At 47.9% G+C, this 9540-nt stretch overlaps 1 long non-coding RNA gene across 1 annotated transcript in view; it reads right to left on the bottom strand.

The window, feature by feature from the left end:
- Positions 1–220: 220 nt before the first annotated feature.
- Positions 221–9540, bottom strand: part of LOC119977283 — a 30610-nt gene continuing 21290 nt past the window's right edge. The window contains exons 2-3 of the long non-coding RNA XR_005463154.1: positions 1001–1299; positions 221–353 (exon numbers count right to left, since the gene is read on the bottom strand). This is a non-coding gene — a long non-coding RNA (uncharacterized LOC119977283). The remainder of the gene's footprint in view (positions 354–1000; positions 1300–9540) is intronic.

The raw sequence follows: 9540 nt of genomic DNA, 5'->3' as shown, positions 1-9540 counted from the left end.
ATGCCGGCGTTGGACTGGGGTGAGCACAGTAAGAAGTCTTATAACACCAGGTTAAAGTCCAACATATTTGTTTCAAACACTAACTTTCGGAGCACTGCTCCTTCCTTAGGTGAATGAAGAGGTCATTCTTCATTCACCTCTTCATTCATTCATTCATACCTCTTCATTCACCTGAGGAAGGAGCAGTGCTCCGAAAGCTAGTGTTTGAAACAAACCTGTTGGGCTTTAACCTGGTGTTGTAAGACTTCTTACTGTTATAATACAAAGCGTATTAGCAAACGCGAAACGCTGCAAATGCTGGAAATCTGAAATACCAACAGGAAATGATGGATACTCAGCACATCAGACAGGATCTGTGGAGATAGAAACAGAATTAATATTTCAAATGAATAATCCTTCATCAGAGCTGAGACGTCATTGATCTGAAACGTTTACTCTGTTGCCTCTCCACAATGCCTGTGTAAAACAAAGCATTTGTATTTGTAAATCCCTTTCAGACCCCCTCTGCAGATTTCTTCGTAATTTCTTTTTCCAATTTTCTCTTTCCATCCAGATTTATCACTTTAGCAGTTAAGAGTTTAATTATATATATTCTCCAACCCTTATCTCGGCCCTGTCTGCTTAAATCTTCTAAAATTTAACTTTCCATTATGCTATTTCGAACTTTCCTATTAATAATTCAGGTGCAGGTTTTGATATTAGCTTTCTGCTTCTATGTGCTATATATTTGATTTTCACCTTCTCAACGTCAATTTTTTTGCTTTGCATTTTCCATCCTACTGTCCAGCCTATGATCATCCTTCACCATCCTTAAATGTCTGTGGCTGACCGATCTCAACTGGGTGCATTTGTGCACCAGAAACATCCGATCCCAAAATAGGTGAAAGGTGGAAAAGAGAATTGAAACGTATATTACATGGAGGCTAGTTCCTCTTAGTGAATGATTGAGCCACGTAACCACTCTGTACAATGTTAGCTGTTATCAGTCAGAGACTCTTACCTGCTCTTAGCCCTGTGCAGTCTTGCTGTGCCAACGTGAGAATACCCGAGCGTTGAAAGGGTGAGGTTCTTCTGTAAGTGTCCACATCAACAAAAAAACCTGTTGATGTTCATTCATTTTTCAGATGTAAGAATGGTGGCAACAGGTTTAGATAAAGGATCTGGATTAGCTCAGGCTGGGAGGGCCGAAGGGCCTGTTCCTGTGCTGTAATTTTCTTCCTCTTTGTTCTTTGACTGTCAGCTGTAGAATTGTAATTGGGCAAGCTCCAGAAATGCAGGGAGTTTGGGCAAGGATGTCAACTGAAGGAGATAAACAATGGGTTATTGTTTCAAACCAGTAAAATTAAGTCACATAAAAACAGGAGCAAAAATGATTGGAGAAAAGGGGCATCAGTGAATTAAACCCGAATTGAAGCATCTATCATTTTACTTTTATTAGACAATTTATTCCTGGTTACTTCTTTTTAGTTAAAATTACTTCTGGTATCTGGGTGGGTTCATTAGAGTGACGGGGATTATTTAAGTGTCACAGTATATTTGATGTTTGTTTGAAAACTAAGGGGCGACACGGTGGCACTGGTTAACAGTGTTGCCTCACAGCGCCAGGGACCTCAGTTCGATTCCCACCTTGAGGGACTGTCTACGTGGAGTTTGCGTGTTCTTCCCATGTCTGCATGGGATTCCTCCGGGTGCTCCAATTCCCTCCCAAAGACAGTCCAAAGATGTGCAAGTTAGGTGGATTGGCTAAATTGCCCCTTAGTATCCAAAGGTTAGTTGGGGTCACGGGGGTACGGCAGGTGGGGTGCTCCTTCGGAAGGTCGGTACAGGCACAATGGGCTGGTTTAGCACAGTGGGCTAAATAGCTGGCTTGTAATACAGAACAATGCCAGCAGCGCGGGTTCTATTCCCGTACCGGCCTCCCCGAACAGGTGCCGGAATGTGGCGACTAGGGGCTTTTCACAGTAACTTCATTGAAGCCTACGTGTGACAATAAGTGATAAAGTAAAAATAAAAATAAAGTAAAAATAAAGTAAAAATAAAAATAAAAATAAAAATAAAAAATCCTTCCACACTGTAGGTATTCTATTATTCTATGAAAAGAGCAAACTGAGGGATGATCAGATAATGGTCTTTGATTTTATGATACACCATGAAAAGGTTCGACACATACAGCAGGCGAGATTCTACGTTTGCCGATGCCAAAATTGTGAAACGTGATTGGCTGGAGAATAGCTTCCGACTGCGAAATCGCGGTAGGCGCCGGTTTGACACATTGCTCACCGCGTGGGCTAAAGGTACAGCAGTGATATGATTAGCGGGCCTGACACCCGATGCTCCAGGGCCTCCACAATTCACCGCCTCCGATGGGCCGAGTTCCCAACTTAGGCGTCCTGGCTGCTGAGCGAGCGAGCGGCGGTAGCAACTGGCGTGGAGTGACTGCGGGCTGCCGGCCTGGACACCGTCCATGCCGGCTGCGGCGGTGAAGCCCCTACCAGGGCTGTGGGGGGGGGGGGGGGTGAAGGAGGGGGCGGAGCGTGGGCCTAGCAGCCGGGGTGCCCCCCCACGGGACTGGGGCAGTGTCCAGGCACCGATCGCCATCATGCTGAACACCCCTAACCACCCACCCCGGCCCCTGGTTCTACACAGTGACACTGGATGTGTGGGTGCCCCCCCCCCCCGGTCACAGTGCCGACCCCCCCCCCCCCCCCCTCAGCAACAAATACCTACCCAACCAGCAGCCACCCACTGGGGGACCACTCAGGGCCACACTCAGTAAGGGCAGTGCCAGCCAACGGTGCCCCTGGCTGCAGGGATGTGCGCCAGTACTGGGGACACCGGCGGGTAACAGGCTGGGGGTGAGGGGTGAGCGTGAGTGGTGTACATATCCAAAATGGCCGCCCGCACAAATCAATAGGAAATTGATGAACACAGACACAATACATACAAATATACAAGGGCTGCAGCCCCCACCTGGCAGAAACTGACACAGGGAAAAGGCCGTTGAAAGGCCATCCTGGGACAATGGGCTCCAGGTAGAAACTAAAAATATGTGGCAGACTTGGTGGCATCGGTTTCCTTATTTGGGAAAGCCTACGTGCCTCAGGCACTAACGGCCATGGCCAATTGGGACCCACCCTGCCATCGAGATGTCCAGCACCAATTGGTTGAGATCGATCAGGTTGATAGAGGCCTGATCGATCTATTGGGCAGCATGGTAGTACAAGTGGAGAGCACTGTGGTTTCACAGCACCAGGGTCCCAGGTTCAATTCCCCACTGGGTCACTGTCTGTGCGGAGTCTGCATGTTCTCTCCGTGTCTGCGTGGGTTTCCTCCGGGTGCTCCGGTTCCCTCCCACAGTCCAAAGACGTGCAGGTTAGGTGGATTGGCCATGATAAATTCCCCTTAGTGACCAAAAAGGTTAAGAAGGGTTATGGGGTGATGAGGACAGGGTGAAAGTGAGGGCTTAAGTGGGTTGGTGCAGACTCGATGGGCCGAATGGCCTCCTTCTGCACTGTATGTTCTATGTTCAATTGGACATCTACCTGGGACCACCCAAAAGCATGCAAAGCCTGTAAGGGATAAAAGGTGCTGCGCAGCCCACCACCCGCTCACTCGACAACTCACGATAACGGTGATACCTGCACCAGCCAAGGAAGGGACTGTATCACTGTAGATACACAAGGGGTTAATGTAAGTACACGTAGACTAGCTAGACACTAGAGGGAGTACCAGAAACATGACACACGGACACTCAACCAATAGGTCAGTAGGATAGTACACGACCAATGGGCATTCACGATACACACAGAGGTGACACTACCACAGGGGGGCATTACACCAACCCATATATAAAGGACACAGCACACATAATCTTTCTCTTTCCAGTGGAGACACTCAGTGAGTACAGACACAGAGTTGATTCAATATCACACCCACCACGTGGATTGTAGCAGACTGGTTCGTCAGTCTGAGTAGCTCTAGAAGGATTAACAGTAGTGGCGAATCTGAGTAGGAGAATTGTAAATAGTTCAATAAACGTGTTGAAGTTATCTCCATGTCTGAACCTTCCTTTGTCAGAGTGAACATCAAGGAAGCCGCTTATGCTACGCCAAGAGCATAACAAGACATGGTACCAGTTGAGTGACTGTTTCAATCCATATAGTTACAACTCAGCAAGCAGTGACAACCAGCAACAACAGCCAGGCAAGACGATGTTCGGGATTCCAGTTCCGCAGCAGCTCAGGTACCAAGGCAATCTCAGTGAAAACTGGCGTGTATTCAGGCAAAGGTTTGAGATCTTCCTGGTAGCAGCCGACCTACAAGACGTGGCCGATGCTGAAAAGACAGAGCTTCTGCTCACCATCGCCGGTGCCAGAGCAGAAGAAGTCTTTAAAACATTCAAGTTCTCCAAAGGGCAAAACAAGAGCGACTTCCAGGCAGTCCTGGACAAATTCAGTAAATACTGCGAGGAAAACACAATCAAACCAACAGAAAACCGTAAGAGAGGCACCAGTACTTACCACAAGGCCGAGATCCCGGAGCAGAGAACGACAATTTTTATCGGTGGCCATCTTTGTAAAGGTACTGCACATGCGCGGTTGTGCGAGAAGCGCACAGAACGGGAAGGTCCGTTTGCGCATGCACGGCTTCTCGCGAATTGTTGTATGTACAATTGCAAAAAAGGCACCCAGTACAGGGACAGCGATATGCGCATGCGCAATCGCTTCCTACGACCGACGTCACACGCTTCGTGACGTCAGAGGCCCCGGACCACGCTCACCTAAAGGGGAAATGTCCCAAAACACAAAAAAAACTTCTTAAAGCCGTAAAACCTGATTCTTTCACCTGGAATGACAGCACAATGCCTGAAATTCAACCAGTAGATGAAAGTAACCTCCGCAGAACCCTGCAACAAGCAGTTAGCACCGCCCAAAGAGATGATACAGTCCTTGAAGACTACGACTCCGACGTTTATTTCTTTGGACATTACGAGCCCAATGCCAGCTCCGACACAAAAAGTGATGATATGGTCCTAGAAGACTATGACTCAGACGAAGGTTTCATCATTCGAGATGGCGACCCCGGTACCAACTCCGACACAGACGCGGATGTGTTCTTCGGATTTGAGGATCTTCAGCCCAGCATATATGACATCCCGACTCGTGCATGCAGGATTATGCTGTGGCCTGACACCAAGAGACAAATAGCGGTACAAGTCCACAGAAAGCGGCCTGCTGACACATAGAGAGTGGTCCATGCACCGCTAAGGGTCCCAGCTTCTACACAGGAAGCGATGAAAGACTCGACAGCGAGACAACTGCACGTCTCCACAAAAGAAGTGACTCCAGTGACACAAGCCTCCACAGCGAGCTCGTGGACAGCCTCCACGATAGAAGCAATGCAAGACTCCAAAGCGCAATCCTTGCATGAACAAGACCATGAGGGTCAAGCAACCTCCTCTGAGCAACCAGCAGCAGACGATGCAAGTCTGCTACGCCAAGAGCATAACAAGACAGGGACCATCCACGCCATCCACAGAGGGACAAGAGCCGGGGACACTGACGACCAGTGACAGACATCCAGCACTGCCAAATGACGGCACATCTGCTCTGCACATGCCAGTCACCTGGAAGTTAAGTTGGTCATTCATGTGTGTTAGTTTAAAGTCCAACCTGTATGTGTGCGTGATTGACTAAGTTTACATCCTGACCATACAGGATGGATTCATTTCAAGGTGGGAATGATACCCAGGACCGAAACCAGCTCATATACCAATCCGATAAAGAACACGGACACCAGGGCATGGAGACCACTACGGACCACCATTAATTATGTTGGTGCCCTGAACTAAAGAAGGATGTCACTTATTACATTGAGGACTACTTCATTGGCGACCAGAATATTCCCGACAGTGACACCAGGAGGGGACATATAGGACACACCCGTCCTGTGGAAGGTCCCTGGACAAATCCCCATGTGGATTACATTGGCCCACCCCCACCATGCATAAATGGATTTAAGGATGTACTGTTTATCATTGACACCTTCACAAAGCAGTTACCACCGGCAATGCAACTGCCCCACAACGACTCACACTCCCCAGTCCCCCTATTGGACACGGGACCACACCAGACAGTGGTCAGAGTAGCCCAACGATTCGAAGACTAGGATACGGTAACCCTGAACCCAATGAACGCAAGCAACCAGCAGACGTGGGTCTGGCGACCAGGGGAGGTAGATGATTCCATGGATGAACCTCCCATGGGGGTATTACAGAAACAGCTGTGGAGCGTAGTGTTCTGAGGTGTGTGGAGAGCAAACATTCTGAGGTGTCCAGATGATGACAATTGCATGCCTCCCAATAAGCATGGTACACAATTTCTGTGCGTCATCTCCCTATCCCTTCTTCTCCTCCCTGCATGTAATTTGCAATTCAAACTGTCCCTCGCCTCTCACTCTGAGAGCACCTTCATCATCAGCACTCACGCTGAACCATCTTTTCCCCCCACAGGTAAGAGACCACCAACCCATACTACACTGTGGACCTGACGCACAACTCAACGACTGACCCCGACTACTCAGAGCAATTGTTACATTCACTACCCTATGTAGTTCCAGCTTAGCAGGTACCACAGTCGGCGCATGGTTTGGACGGCTGAAGGGTTTGTTCCTGTGCTGTATTGTTCTTCGTATGTGCACCCTTCCCCGTAGTGTATTTCCCTGGGGTCAACCCATGATTATATTCACTCCCTGACCATCTGCTCCCCCCGCCCCCTCCACCCAATCAGCATCTCATCTTCACCGTTACTGTGCTTGGGGATCACCCCACCTTCCACAGAATAGTGGTTGTATCCTCACCAACCACACACCCTCATCCTGCCATCTGTCCTTAGACACCCAACATATTGTAATTGTGTTCCTGGTGGTTCTAACCCACCAGTCTATCCAGATCCTGGACGGTTCCCAGTGCAGGGTAATTGTTTAGAGGGAGTTTGAACTTCCTGGCCAATTGCCAATCAACCCTTGCCTGGGCTCCTTCGGGGCTTCTCCAGCGCAGCTTCTTGGTTACCTCTTGGGTACAAACCTCAGAGCTTGTCGGTCCTGGCCCATTATATTAAATATTTTAATCCCATTTAATTTCCTTTTAAAAGTTCCGCAAGGATTACAGTGCGATTATTAAACATTTAACAAAGGTGCTGAGCCATTTGCTGATTCTTCCATATATTTAGGCCATCCTGGTAAGGTGCTGGTTTAGCACAGTGGGCAAAGACAGCTGGCTTGTAATGCAGAACAAGACCAGCAGCGTGGCTTCAATTCTAGTTCCAACCTCCCCGAACAGGCGCCGGAATGTGGCGACTAGGAGTTTTTCACAGTAACTTCATTGAAGCCTGCTTGTGACAATATGCTATTATTATTATATTATTATTAATAATTCATCATTGACTCACATTGTTCTCATCTCACACGTCTAATTTTGCATGTCTGCAATTATAGATGAAGTCAGGGAATGTCCTTTATCACAAACAACACCCTTTTTGCTTTTATCGAGCCTGAAAATTTACTTCATTGTCCAGTCATCTGCTTATCCTAGCAAGACCCAGAAGTCAGTCAACGGTTTATCACAGTTTTACCACCGATCAGTCAACCACCTATCCTAGCCTGACCGAAGGGTCATGTTCCTTATGACACCTACTCTACTGATCCTTTTTATTGCATGTACTTTTAAATCATAAAGCAGCGATTTGGTCAAGCCTGAGGGTCCCATTGCACACATCATTTCAATCAGGCTGAAAACCAGGCAATTTCTCCAATGGGTGTCCAAACCACATCACCAGGTTGGGTGGCAAGTTGAAAATCTATCCTGGTGTGGTTCAGGTGCATAACCTTCATAAGGACATTGGTGTATTGGAGGGAGTTCAGGGAACTGTAATGTTCCGATAGAATGATGGATTTGAGCATTGAGGACGCATTCATAAAGTTGAACCTATTTTCATTGGGCCAAAGAAAATAAAAGGACACGAGATCAGGCTTGTAAAATACTGATCAAAGTTCATTGATCGGAAATGTTAACTGTGCTTCCTTCCAGGCCTGCTGAGTATTTCCAGCACTTTCTGTTCTCCTGTAAAATATTGAATGGCACCGGGCAGTGAAAGTACTTTTACACAAGGATCAGGATTTTGAAATTGGTACATTTATTGGTGCAAAGTCAATGAAAGCAGGAGAGCTTGAGACAAGATGCCAGTGGCAGGGTTGCAGATCAAGCTCATAATGGATAAAATATGGAATTTTACTAATGTTCCTCATTTGAACTTTTGTAATCCATGACTGAATGTAAAGTTAATGTTAAAGCTCAAAGCTGTTATCTATTGCAACAGTACAACTTCTGTTAATAGATTTCCATACAGTGCTCGAGCGGGAACAGCTGTGTCAAACTAGTTGTGTGATTAATGCATCGTAAGATGCTGATTTGTAAAGACCTCTCAAAATTACATATTAGACTGAGACAAAACGCTGATAGTTGTGGGGGTAAGGAAACTTTTAGAAACGCTTTGTAGGAAATCATTGTATTTTTGATTTATATTGATATATATATTTGAAGAGGTAAAATTAGCAGGGATCTGGGGGAAATGAGGCGGAGAAGGACTAACTAGACAGTGGTTTCACAGAAGTACCACAGCCACGATGGGCTGATTGGCCTCCAGCTGCGCCACATATTCTGGCAGTGAAGTATTTGAGTCCAACACCTTTTTTTAATGTCTTGATCAGAATGATCTCTTTGCTGTGACTGTGCTAATTCTCTCTACCTGGTCGCCCTTATCATGACAGCTGTAGGTAATTTGGTTGGTTTATGGGGGGGCAGTGGGTGTTGAGAGTAAATTGCTGAGATGTCACGCATAACAAATTAGTTGGTGCTGCTTTGTGCCACATTGTCATTGTTGGAGATGTTCACGGCTGATCACGTTACAGCAGTGTTTTTCAAACTTTTTTTCTGGGGACCCATTTTTACCAACCGGCCAACCTTTGAGACCCACGCCGGCCGACCTTCGCAACCCAGGCCGGCCGACCTTCGCGGCCCACGCCGGCCGACCTTTGCAGCCCAGGCCGGCCGACCTTCGCGGCCCACGCCGGCCGACCTTCGCGGCCCACGCCGGCCGACCTTCGCGGCCCAGGCCGGCCGACCTTTGCGGCCCACGCCGGCCGACCTTTGCGGCCCACGCCGGCCGACCTTCGTGGCCCAGGCCGGCCGACCTTCACGGTCCATGCCGGCCGACCTGCGCGACCCACCATTTTCTCTTACCTTGTTTGTTGCTGACAAAAATGGAGGAAATGGTTTTGGGTCCCTTTGGCTCCCCGAGCTTGAGAAAAAAAGGCTGCACCCATATTAAAAAAAAACGCGGCCGCACTGCGCATGCATGCCCGATCATCAGTGTGCATGCCGACCCAGGCATGCATGCGCAGTGTGGCCAAATATTTTTTATCTGTTCCTGGCCATTTTGAAGGCCGCTTGCAGCCGGTATTATTAAAAACCGGCTGCTGTGG

The sequence above is a fragment of the Scyliorhinus canicula genome, chromosome 1 (assembly GCF_902713615.1).
Source record: "Scyliorhinus canicula chromosome 1, sScyCan1.1, whole genome shotgun sequence".
Classification (NCBI taxonomy): Eukaryota; Metazoa; Chordata; class Chondrichthyes; order Carcharhiniformes; family Scyliorhinidae; genus Scyliorhinus; species Scyliorhinus canicula.
This window is presented reverse-complemented; position numbering and strand designations above follow the sequence as displayed.